This window comes from Pleurodeles waltl, chromosome 5 (assembly GCF_031143425.1).
Source record: "Pleurodeles waltl isolate 20211129_DDA chromosome 5, aPleWal1.hap1.20221129, whole genome shotgun sequence".
Lineage (NCBI taxonomy): Eukaryota > Metazoa > Chordata > Amphibia > Caudata > Salamandridae > Pleurodeles > Pleurodeles waltl.
In genome coordinates, this window is record NC_090444.1 from 861684259 (window position 1) to 861697847 (window position 13589).

Consider the following 13589-nt stretch of genomic DNA (forward strand, 5'->3'; position numbering starts at 1 on the left):
CATTGATGGTGCAGTGACAGAAGATGTATGAGTCATGGACACTCCCAGGATATTTAGCCACGATGTTGGTGATCAATTCCTGGTGATCGACTATGGCCTGCACGTTGATGGAATGTGTGTGCTTCCTGTTGCGGTAGAGGTGTTCAGTTGCAGCAGATGGTACAAGGCGTACATGTGTGCAGTCGATTGCACCAAGGACGTGTGGGAAGCCACTGATGAGGTAGAAACCCTGTTTTGTTTCCTGCTGCTTCTGCAGTGTGTTAGGGAAGCAGATGTGGTGGGGTGTCAGTCCAATGATGGCATCCAGTACTTTGGGCAAAAAGGCAGAGAATGATGGTTGTGATATTCTGCCAACCAGGGCACCAGTTGTTTGGAAAGAGCCACTTGCCAGCATATGAAGTACGGCAAGCAGCTTGGTTTCTGTTGGGATGGTGCGGGTGTCACCAAAGTGGGGGCCAACTGCGGTTCAATGTTGCGCAGCAGCTGCTGGATAGCCTGCCAGTTCATCCGGTACCTCTGGATGATGTTGTGTTCCCTGAGGCCCTGAAGGGTTGTTCTGGGGCGGAATATCCTCTCCTGCCTTCTGCGCTGCCTTTGGGGTCCCTGCTGGTGTTGTTGTAGCTGCTGTTGTTGCTGCTGGGCTCTGCGTCTGCGTGCACGCTGGATTAGAATCACCTCCATGTCTCCCTGTTGCTGCTCTGCTGTTTATTCTGTGTGTTCTGATTAAATCCAGGTGTGTTTGCCACATTTTAATGCCTGCCCTGACCCAGGCGTTAAATATTGACGCAAATCGGGCTGTGCGTCATTTTCTGGCTCCGCCTCCCGGGAGTGCGTCATTTTTGTCCGAAAGCATAAATACGACACACGGCCGTTTAAGCCATTTTTTGGACTGGAACGCCTACCTTGCATATGATTAACGCAAGGGGGGTTGCCGCATCCAAAAAATTACGCACACGGCGGAATTTTGTCGTCCGTGGGCTCGGGCATCAAAGTTTAAATATGGGGCAACGTTTGCGCTGAATGTGCGTCAAAATTTGTGACGCACAATCGGCGCAGACGGAGTATAAATATGCCCCTTAGTAGCTTATTTGGTCCACTTTAATAAACTTATAGTGGAAACCAATTGGCCAGAGTCAAAGAGAGCTGCCATATTCTATCGCGGGGTTGAAGGATGAGTTAAAAGACGCATTGGCACAAGTTCCAAATAGACCTACTGAGATTTCAGAATTAATTGATCTGATGTTACAAATTGACCATCGACTAACGGAAGAGGAAGAGCCCAAAGGAGAAGGGATAACAGTGGAAGAACCAATGCAACTTAGTTCCATTTGAGGTCCGTTGTCTAAGGAAGAAAAGGAGAAACGAAGGAAGAATCAACTTTGCTTATACTGTGGTGCATCTGGACAGGATGTTAAAGAATGCCCCAACAAGCCAAAAATTGGGTTGTCAGGAAAAGAACATCTTTATCAGTAGGGGTAGTTGCCCGGATGAAAGCAGAATCTAAGACAACTCCCTCAGAGCAGCGATTGGCAAATACTTTCAGTCAGCAGCACCACATTTGATACAAACTGTGTCGGTCAAGTCTTCTGAGAAAGAAATTCAAGGAATATCAGTTATGATTGATTCTGGAGATACTGGCAATTTTTGTGACATCAAATACGCTCAAAAGATGGGAATTCGATTTGTCAAAAAATCAATTTTGGAAGTTGTAAGAGCAGTTGATGGTACCAGTCTCTCTTCCGGACCAATTACTCATGAGACCAAACCGATTCAATTACGAGGCTTTGGAGGGCAACAGGAACAAATTGTTTTCAATTGAATAGATGCCTCATAATTTCAATGAATTTTAGGTCTGCCTTGGCTCACTGAGCACAATCCTCAAATTGATTGAAGTAAAAGATCTGTGACAATGAGTTCCTCCTATTGCATAGAGAATTGCTTTCAAGGGGAAGAACACAGAGTGTCAAGCGACCTGTTTGTTATCGCATTCCCCAATGATTTGCGCCATTGAAACAATGGAAATTCCCAAGGAATATGAAGATTTAGCTATAGTTTTTTTAAAAGAAGGAAGCAGAGAAATTAACACTGCATTGACCATATGACTGCAAGATAGAATTGGAGCCTGGAGCAATATTGCCGGGTCGTCGCATTTATGCTTTGACTGAAGCGGAGAACCAACATTTGAAGGAATATTTAGATCAGTATCTTGCTAATGGTTTTATTCGCCCATCTCAGTCTCCAATTTCCTCCCCATTGTTTTTCATACCCAAGAAGGATGGAGGACTCAGAGCGTGTATAGATTATTAAGCTCTCAATCAGGTGACCATCAAGAATCGATACCCGTTGCCTTTGGTGTCAGTTCTTCTAAATCAAGAAAAGAATGCTAAAATGTACACCAAATTAGATCTGCAAGGAGCATACCGTTTGATAAGAGTGGCAATTGGAGATGAGTGGAAAAACGCCTTCCAAACTTGATATGGATTATTCGAATATCGAGTGATGCCATGCAAATTATGCAATGACATTTTACGATAATGACATCTTACGAGAATATTTTGATAGATTTGCTGTGGTATATATAGATGATATTCTAATTTTTTCCAACAGTTCGCAAGAACATGTTTCACATGTTCGTTTTATTCTCACGAGATTGCTGGAGCATCATCTTTATGTAAAACTGGAAAAATCTCATTCCATGTGGAACGAGTTGAGTTCCTTGTATTCATTTTGTCACCCCACGGAGGGAGCATGAACCCTGCTAAAATACAGACAGTTCAAAATTGGCCTTCTCCCAGTTATATCAAAGAAATTCAGAGTTTCTTCAAATTTGCCAATTTTTATCAAAGATTCATATCCAATTTTTCTCAAACTCTCACTCCCATCACTAGTTTGTTGGAAAAAGGGGTGAAGTTTGAGTGGAAAAAAGAAGCAGAAATTGCTTTTCACTTTTTGAAGAACGCCTTCACTACAGCTCTGATATTATTACACCCCAATCCAGATGAACCAAACTATGTAGAAGCAGATGCTTCAGATGTTGCTGCAGGAGGGATTTTGTCTCGGCGTCATAAAAGTACTGGTCAATTGCATCCCGTGGCCTTTTTCACTCGAAAATTGACTCCCCCTGAAATGAACTATTCAATTGCTGATAAAGAACTTTTGGCAGTCAAAGAGACCTTTCGAGAGTGGAGACATTATATTTTAGGAGCTAAACATAAAGTTACTGTTTACACTGACCATCAAAATCTGCAGTTTTTAAAGTCAGCCCGCACCTTAACAGCAAGACAATTGCATTGGTCTCTTTATTTTGCAGACTTCGATTTTGTCATCACCTATCGACCTGGAAAAGTCAATGGCAATACCGACGCTTTGTCTCAAATTGAAATGAATGCATCTAAAGAACTCCCAAAAGAAAGTTTGATCATACCACAGGAGAAGTTTTTATTAACTACTCATTATGCAGCTTTAAACAAAAGAAATTCAAGAAAGTCTAGATCCCGAAAAAATGCAGAAATGGTCCCAAGAAGCTCCAGAAAGGGAGATTAAGAATGGTTTACCATATCACAAAGGTGCATTATATATACCAACTACAGAATTGCAAGAAAAGATTCTTCAGGCCTGTCCTGATGATCAGTTGTCAGGACATAAAGGAATCCGAAAGACTCATATGGTACAGTGGAATTTTTGGTGGCCGCAGATGAAAACCCAGATAAGATAATATGTGTCAACTTGTGAGAAATGTCAAAGAGGAAAATCCAATAGAGCCACTCTACAAGGTCTTTTAAGACCATTACCCACAGCACCCCACCCTTAGCATACAGTTACGATGGACCTCATAGTAGATCTCCCCAGTAGTCAAGGGTTTAATACCATCTTAGTTTTCTTGGACACTTTCACTAAAATGGCACATTTCATTCCTTTAAAAGGAATTCCCCGAGCCCCACAGGTTGCTCAGTTGTTTACGCAACATGTGGCACGTGCTCATGGAGTTCCCAAAATTCTAGTTTCCGATAGTGGGTCTCAGTTTGTTTCTCATTTTTGGAAGGCTTTTACTAAGCCACTAGGAACAGAGGTGGTCATTACAACCCTGGCGGTCGGTGTTAATGCGGCGGTAAAACCGCCAACAGGCAGGCGGTAAAAAAAATTGAATTACCACCGTGGCAGAAACCACCAACATAGACAGCCACTTTAACACTCAGCCCGCCACGGCGGTACAAACAAACACCGCAGCGGTAACCGCCAACAGACAGGCAGAGTACAATGTACCGCCCACACTATTACAACCCACCAATCCGCCACCTTTTCCGGGGCGGAGTCACCGTGAACAAAAATACAGTGGAAACAGGACTTCGAAGGGAAAACGCTCACTTCTACACAACCCACGAGGAATCAGGACACCATGGACCCCGAGCTCCAGATTCTGACAGCCTTTATTCTTCCTGCTCCTCTACCAGGAGCACGAACGCCGGCGGCGAAGACAACGGTGAGTACTGCACCTACGACACAGGGGAGGGGGGAGGGAAAAGAGAGTGACACACACTCGCAACACCCCCACCCCCACCTTCACCCACTACAACACACACGCCAATACATATTGATAAATAACAGTTACACCCCCCCAACCACCCCTGGAAGAATGCAAGGACAAAAGGAAATGAGTCGAATAATTGTGATATATTCAATTACATACATCAAAAATATTTACAAATACATACATACGTGCTATATACAATTATACACACCAAGAACACAAGTCCAAGGGATTCCACTATCATAGTCTGTGGGTCACTGGGCCCAAAAGGCATGGGCGAGGCCCACACTCAATACCCGATCAAAACGGAGAGAACACTGCAGGTGCATCAGTTAGAAATAAAACAGGCACCTCAGGGGGAAGGGAAGGGGGGGCACCTCAGCCGGTTGAGTGCATGACGCCAGATCCACGAGGGGGCTCCGAGCCCACAGTTCAATCCTGGGGAGTGCAAAGCCACAGTCTCACAAGTCTCTACAGTGGGTGGTTTGCTCACTGTTCAATCCTGTTTAATCCTGGGGAGTGCAAAGCCACAGTCTCTCAAGTCTGTACAGTGGGTGGTTTGCCCACTGTTCAATTCTGGGGAGTGCAAAGCCACAGTCTCTCAAGTCTCTACAGTGGGTGGTTTGCCCACTGTTCAATCCTGGGGAGTGCAAAGCCACAGTCTCTCAAGTATCTACAGTGGGTGGCTTGCCCACTGTTCAATCCTGGGGAGTGCAAAGCCACAGTCTCTCACGTCTCTACAGTGGGTGGGTTGCCCACTGTTCAATCCTGGGGAGTGCAAAGCCACAGTCTCTCAAGTGGATAACAGTCCCCACTGGTTCTGGAGGGGGTCTTGTGCCCAGAATGCTTCATCCTGCCAAGGACAGAGGTAGTGGATGTATCTCTCCACTGGTTCTGGAGGGGGCCTTGTGCCCAGAGTGCTTCATCCTGCCCGTGGCGGACTCAGTAGCGTCGGAATCATTGGCGCTGACTGGCCTGCGGTGCTGCTGGCGGCGGTGTCCTGGGCAGCGGTTCAGCTGGTGGCGGTCTTGTCCTGGCCTGCGGGGCTGCTGGCGGCGGTGTCCTGGGCAGCGGTTCAGCTGGTGGCGGTCCTGTCTGTGGCAGCGGGGCTGCTGGCGGTCGCTTCCTGGGCAGCGGGGCTGCTGCTGGCGGTCCTGTCTGTGGCAGCGGGGCTTCTGCCGGTTGCTTCCTGGGCAGTGGGGCTGCTGCTGGCGGTCCTGTCTGTGGCAGCGGGGCTGCTGGCGGTCGCTCCCTGGGCAGCGGGGCTGCTGCTGGCGGTCCTGTCTGTGGCAGCGGGGCTGCTGGCGGTCGCTTCCTGGGCAGCGGGGCTGCTGATGGCAGTCTTCTACTGGGCAGAGTGCCTGCTGGCAGTCGCTTCCTGGGCAGCGGGGCTGCTGATGGCGGTCTTCTCCTGGGCAGTGTGGCTGCTGGCGGTCACCTCCTGGGCAGCGGGGCTGCTTCTGGCGGTCGCCTCCTGGGCAGTGTGGCTACGGGCGGTCGCCTCCTGTGCAGTGTGGCTGCTGGCGGTCGCCTCCTGGGCAGTGTGGCTGCTGGCGGTCGCCTCCTGTGCAGTGTGGCTGCTGGCGGTCTTGTCCGCCGCGCTGATCTTTCCAGACTTGCCAGTTTTACTGTGCCCCTTTCCACCTTGGATGGTGTTGCAGCTGTCTCCACACTCCCAACTGTACCCCTGGGAGTGGCTTTGGTGGCTGGTTTATTTCCCCTCTCCCGCCGGGCACTGGCTAACTTTTTATGCTTGACAGGTGGTGGACTGTCCGTGCTGAGGCTCCTTGCCACACTGCCTGCCCTGCTGCCTGGTGCACTCCATAATCCGGTGACTACTGGCACCACTGGTCCCGCAGATGTTGTGGCTGAGGTGCTAGGTTGGGACCTGGATAGTCGGGCCCTAGGAGACTGACTGGGCGGGGGAGATGAGGGAAAGAGGTCAAAGCTGGCCAGGAAAGGTTTCTTAGGAACACTGGCACGGGTAACTGGAGGGGGTTTGGGAGTGGAGGAAGAGATTGTGGTTGTAGGAGGTGTACGTTTGGTGACTTTGGGTGAAGGTGCATGGGCTGGAGGCTGTCATGAGGTGGATGGCTGTTGGGTGGGTGTGTGGCTGCGTTTGTGTATCTTGGGAGGTGGCCTCACAAACACACTAGGAGAGGACACAGGGGATGTGTGAATGGTAGTGGGGGTGGTGACTGCACGTGAGCGAGGTGTGGTGGTGGGTATGCTGGTGATGGACGTAGTGGCTGAGGATGTAGTGCATGCAGGTGTGAGTGGAGACGAGACAGGAAGGGAGGAGGGAGACGAGGAGGAGGGGGACACAGTGGAGGCAGTGGATGTTGGTGTGTCTGCATGTGTGTGATGCTTGCGTGAGTGCCTGTGGGATGTGTGGTGCTTATGTTTGCCAGAGCTTCCCTTCTGTGTTGAGGTGTGTGCATGCTGGTCTGATGGTGTGCTTGGGATAGGCTGAGGTACAGGGGTGTGGGTCTGGGTGGAGGAAGTTGGAGGGGGAGGCTAGAGACAGGGACAATGGCTGCCATCAGTGCTGAGGCCAGATTCTGAAAAGCTCGCTGAAGGGCTGCCTGACCAGAGTGAATGCCCTCCAGGTATGCATTTGTCTGTTGCAACTGCCTCTCTACACCCTGGATGGCATTCAAAATGGTAGACTGCCCAACAGTGAGGGACTTGAGGAGGTCATTGGCCTCCTGACTGAGGGGAGAAGGGGGACAGGGGCAGGGGCTGAGGTGCCTGGGGCTAAGGTAATGCCCACCCTCCTGGGCTGAGGGGCCGCTGGGAGGGCGGTGCTGGTAGGAGGGGGGGGGTGGCGGCTGTACCTGTAGATGCGGGGGCACAGATGGGGCCGCCACCGCAAGGGAGCTCCCATCAGAGGAGGAGTCCGTCTCGCTGGTGTCAGCTCCTGTCCCCGTCGTGGAGCTCCCCTCGCCCTCCGTCCCACTGGTGAATTCGGAGTCCGTAGTGTCGCCCTCCAGGGCCATGTGGGATGCAGCTCCCTCCTGCTCCGGTGCCACTGCTCCTCCGTCTGATGATGCTAATGCACACAAGTACAGGGAGACCACAAAAAGGGGGGGGTAGACAGAAGAAAGACATGTTCAGTGCATGCAATACCGCTACCGTTGGCGGACACGACAGACACAGAAGCCCCCTGCACTATGCCGCGCACTTGGGGACCACTATTGAATCCCTGGGAAATGGCTTACAAGGCTATGCCCTATTTCTGCACACATGGATGTCACAGGAGCCTGACTAGGTGTAGTTGGCACTGCACTGAGGTGGGGTGCCACAGGGCCTGCCTGAAGAAGTGAACTTAACTAGCAAACTCGCCCTGGCCTAGGGGAACCCACAGCCCACCTCCCCCACCCAGACACCTAAAATGCGCGTTGAATCAGCAGAATGAGAGTGTACCCACCCCCTTGTGGCTGCTGTGATGCCCTCAAGCGCCCATCCAAGTCTGGATACGCTGCCGCCAGGATCCTGAACATCAGGGGGGTCATGGTGCGACGGGCACCCCTCCCACGTTGGGAGGCCATTCCCAGCTGGGCCTCCGCCGTCTTCTTGCTCCAGCGGCGAATGTCCTCCCATCTTTCCCGGCAGTGGGTGCTCCGTCTGTGGTAGACCCCCAGGGTCTGGACTTCCTTGGTGATGGCACGCCAGATGTCCTTCTTCTGGTGGGCGCTGACCTACAGGAATTGTACAGGGGAAAAGAGAAGTAATTACCAACTGCACCGTCACAGTCATTGGCCCGCATACCTACCCTTGCCATGACGCACATGCACTCACCGTCGTTTCATGTATGCCTCATTCTCACCCCCCCATCTTTCATCCACCCCACTCAACACAGGCATTGCCCGTGCAGCATGCTCACAGTGTACTTACTTGTTAGTCTAGAGGACAGTAGAGTAGAGTGTACTGGGGGAGGACCCCATCCACGAGTTTCTCCAACTCCTCCGTGCTGAAGGCAGGGGCCCTTTCCCCAGACACACAAGCCATTGTCTTTCCAGACTGAGGTCACAGCAGCACTTGCAGTGTAGTCCTGTCGAAGATTAGGTATCGAGTGATTGAACAGAGAGAAAATGGCGGTCACGTCCGCGGCAGTGCGTACCGTCACTGCTGGCCTACATCATCATTGGCTCCTGGGACCCATAGGGTCCAATGTTAACCAATGCAGAATTGTGCCGCGGTGTTCGACCGCTTTCCGCGATGGTGTACAACGGCAGTGCAGTTACCTCATATCCCCTTGTCCCATCTTACAGGTCAGGCAGCCACCATTTCAGGGGCCCACATGGCTTTATTTTTGACTGCGTCACACATACCTAGGCCTTGCCTAACCACTCATACAGGCAAATTTCGATTTATGAATATTTTCAGAGTAAGCTGTGTTTACGTACCTCAGAGTTGGTTGACTCTGTGCTCGCTGTTCTCCTCCATAGGCACCGTCCGCTGGGGCATGTGAGGAGATGGCGGCATCCTGCGGTGTACAGACCGCTGGTGGACCTATCGACAATGGAAAAAAGACATGTGATCATCACCTACAGGCTTGATCGTGCCACAATCCAGGAACTGTGTGCCCAGTTGGAGCCAGAACTGATGTCAGCTGTCCGTCATCCCACAGGAATCCCCCCTCAAGTGCAGCTGCTGTCAGTACTCCATTTCCTAGCATGTGGGTCTTTTCAAACAACAGTGGCCATAGCATCAGGGATGTCCCAGCCTATGTTTTCCAACGTGTTGTCCAGAGTGTTGTCTGCCCTACTGAAACACATGCGGAGCTACATCGTTTTCCCTCAGATAGACGATTTGCCTACAGTGAAAGGTGACTTCTATGCCCTGGGACATATCCCCAACATCATAGGTGCCACTGATTGGACACATGTGGCCTTGATACCCCCACGCAGGAGTGAACAGGTGTACAGAATCCGGAAGAGTTACCATTCAATGAATGTGCAGATGGTGTGTTGGGCAGACCAGTACATCGACCATGTTAATGCAAAATTCCCTGGCTCAGTGCATGACGCTTACATCCTGCGGAATAGCAGCATCCCTTATGTGATAGGGCAACTCCAGAGGCACCGGGTGTGGCTATTAGGTGAGAACCTGGACCCAAATCAGTGGGAATAGTTGTCTGGGTCTGTGGATGTCCCTATGAGTCAGTGTGTGTCTAACAGTTGTCCCTCGCCATTTGCACGTGACTCTGGTTACCCCAACCTGTAATGGCTACTGACCCCAGTGAGGAATCCCAGGACAAGGGCAGAGGAATGCTACAATGAGGCCCATGAGCGAACTAGGAGGATTATAGAGCGGACCTTCAGCCTCCTGAAGGGCAGGTTCTGTTGCCTACATATGACAGTTGGTTCCCTATTCTACTCACCAAAGAAGGTGTGCCAGATCATCGTGGCCTGCTGTATGCTTCACAACTTGGCTTTGCCATGACAGGTGCCTTTTCTGCAGGAGGATGGTCCAGATGGAGGTGTTGTGGCAGCTGTGGAGCCTGTGGACAGTGAAGACGAGGAAGCAGAAGAAGAGGACATCGATAACAGGAACACGGTGATCCTGTAATACTTCCAGTGAGACACAGGTAAGAAGACAAACCTGCCTGCTACATCTAATTAAAATCTACTACCTCTCTACTGTCTGTCATTTTCACCCTGTGTATGGTCACTGTGTTGTCATTTTCCCTTACGATTTCATAGATGTGGGTCGCACTGGGTGACATCTGCTTTGTTTCCTCCTGGACTAAAGCTCTGTGACATAGGTATGTTGACATTACATTTGAAAGAGCATTTTGGCACTGTAATTGCTAATACACTATTTCTAAATCACAGACAGACTCAAGATTGTTTTGTGCTTTAATGGAGTTTATTTAAGTGCACAATATTGGAGGGGTTGTAAAATGGTGAGGGGTGATGGTGGAGGAATATCCATGGCAGAGTCCAGTCTATTAGTCTCATAGGTGCATTGTCCAAAGGGGCACAGGAAGTGGAGCTGGGGCAGTTTAAGGAGCCCAAAATATTGTTCCTTCTGCAGCTGCTGGGTCTCCTGAAACTTGGCCAGTACCGTTGCCATTGTCTCCTGGGAATGGTGGTAGGCTCCCATGATGTTGGAGAGGGCCTCGTGGAGAGTAGGTTTCCTGGGCCTGTCCACCCCCTGTCGCACAGCAGCCCTCCCAGTTCCCCTGTGTTCCTGGGCCTCTGTCCCCTGAACCGTGTGCCCACTGCCACTGCCCCCAGGTCCCTATTGTTGTTGGGGTGGTGAGTTAGCCTGGGTTCCCTGTAGTGGTGGACACACTGCTGCTTGACGTGTCCTGGAGACAGAGGTATGGGCCCGCTGGGTGGGTGCTGTGCTGGTGCTTCCAGAGAGGGGAAGCTCTGTAGTGCCCTGTGCCAGTGTGAGGGGAACCGACTGTCCCGAGGTCCCAGATGGGCCGGGCTGGTCGTCTAGATCCAGTTGGACAGAGCTGCTGTCATCACTGTGGGCCTCTTCTGTAGATGGAGTGGACATGTCTGGACCCTCCTGTCCGGTGACGTTGGGAAGGGGTCCTGCAGGGGGGTAAAAGCATGATTATTGCATCTGTGTGTTCCATGGTGTGCAATGGGTGGGTGTCCGTGTACCCCAGTGCTTGCATTCCTGTGTAGGACCTTGTGTGATGATGGTTTAGGGGGGTGTATGGGTATGTGCAGTGGCCATGCTTTGGTGATGGGTGTCCATGCTTTGCTTTTGCATGCAGGGCTTGGTATTGGGATGGGTGGGTTGTGATATTGGGACATGTGTGAGGAGTAGGAGTGATGGGGGTGAGGGCGAGGGTGGGGTATGTGATGGCATGCAGGTAGGGTGGGGGATGTAATAGTAAAGATTTGACTTACCAGAGTCCATTCCTCCAGCTACTCCTGCGAGGCCCTCAGGATGCAGAATAGCCAAGACTTGCTCCTCCCATGTTGTTAGTTGTGGGGAAGGAGGTGGGGGTCCGCCGCCAGTCCTCTGTACCGCGATGTGGTGTCTTGAGACCATGGAACGCACCTTCCCCCGTAGGTCGTTCCACCTCTTCCTGATGTCATCCCTATTTCTTGGGTGCTGTCCCACTGCGTTGACCTGTCCACGATTCTTCGCCATAGCTCCATCTTCCTAGCTATGGAGGTGTGCTGCACCTGTGATCCAAATAGCTGTGGCTCTACCCAGAAGATTTCCTCCACCATGACCCTGAGCTCCTCCTCAGAGAACCTGGGGTGTCTTTGCCGTGCCATGGGGTGGTGTGGGTGATGTGTGGTGTGGTGTGTGTTGTAATGTGTGGGTTGATATTTAGTGGTGTTTGTGTGAGGTGCGTTGATGTTATGTGGGTGATGGTGTTGAGTGCCTGTGGATGCTCATTTGTAGATGATGGTGTGTCTCTGTGGCCTTCAGTCCCAATTGTGGTCGTAAGGGTTTGTGGGTGATGTGGGTGTGTGTTTTATATTGTATTGGGTGTGTGGGAGTGGTGTGTGTATGTGTATCAGGTGTGTGTATTTGGAATTGTCCAATGTGGTTGTGTTTTGTAAATGTGTGTGTATTTTGAGCGCAGCGGTGTGTACCACCAATGGAATACCGCGGTTGAAAGACCGCCATGTGGATTCATGGGTCGTGATAGTGTGGGCGTATTCCTGTTGGCGTGACGGTGGAGGATTTCTTATCGCCAGTTTATCACTGACCTTTGGTGTGGCGGACTTGTGTGGGTGTCTAGATTTTGGCGGATTCCGGGCTTTGGGTCATAATGACCGTGGCGGAATTCCGCGGCTGCGGCGGTGTGTTGGTGGTCTTCTGCACGGTGGTAAGCGGCTTTTACCGCCAATGTTGTAATGACCCCCAGAGTCTCGTTTCTCTACCAGTTTTCATCCCGAAACTGATGGACAAACAGAGAGAGTGAATCAAGAATTAGAGCAATATTTAAGACTCTATCTGTTTGATCAATAAAAAGAATGTCCAGAATTGGTTTGGGCAGATGAGTTTGCTTATAATAATGCTGTGCATTCCACTTCAAGATTCACTCCCTTTTACCTCAATCAAGGTAGACATCCTAATGTAATCTTAGATAAAGAAGATGACACAGTGTCTGCAGTAGAAGAGATGATAAAGAGATTACAGACTGCTTTAGCTAGTGCTAGAAAAAACATAATTCAAGCAAAAGAATAATATAAGGCTCAAGCAGATAAGAAAAGAAGAGAAGGCCTGGCCCAGTTAATACAAGGGGGGACAGAGTTTGGTTATCCACACGACATTTACATCTCAAGGGAAATCGAAAACTTCAGCCACGTTTCATAGGTCCATTTAAAGTAGACAGAATGATCAACCCAGTGGCAGTTAAATTGCAATTATCAACTTTTTAAAAGATATATCCAGTTTTTCATGTCTCATTGCTAAAGAACAGTCCTCCAAATTTACGTTTAAACACTCCTCCCAGTCCAGTTCAAATTAGCTCCGCAGAAGAGTATGAGGTCAATCAGATCTTAGATTCTAAGATACGAAGAGGCCAATTATACTATCTAGTTGATTGGAAAGGTTATGGTCCAGAAGAGCAATCTTGGAAGCCTTACAATTACATACATGCTTCAAGGTTAATAAATCGTCTCCACAGGATCTATCCAAACAAACCAAAATTGGAGAACTGTTCCTTGAGGTGGAGTGCTGTCAAAACCCTTCAAACCTGTCATGCCATAACTACAAAAGGTGCCAGAAAAGTAATCAGAATGCAGATGAAGAAGTATCCTCAGTGGAGACAGCGTCGTCCAGGCTTGAGGAAGATCTGCCAAGTCGTGTTACATCTTTTACAGAAAGGAGGTCAAGAACAGGAATCCAAGATGTCCGCCGTTTAGGCAGACAGTGAAGTTGCCGCTCTAGTGTTGCATTAGTCCGGTTGCTAGGATACGCGCGCAAAGCCTGAGAGCTTTGCACTTCAACTGCGCTTTGACAGGATTCAGGTGTTCGGAGAGAGAGTGCATCTGTGAAGAAACATTCTGTGAGGAAAATTTGTCTTTGCAAGTATCTTGATAAAGAAAGAAAACACAAGCGTCACAGC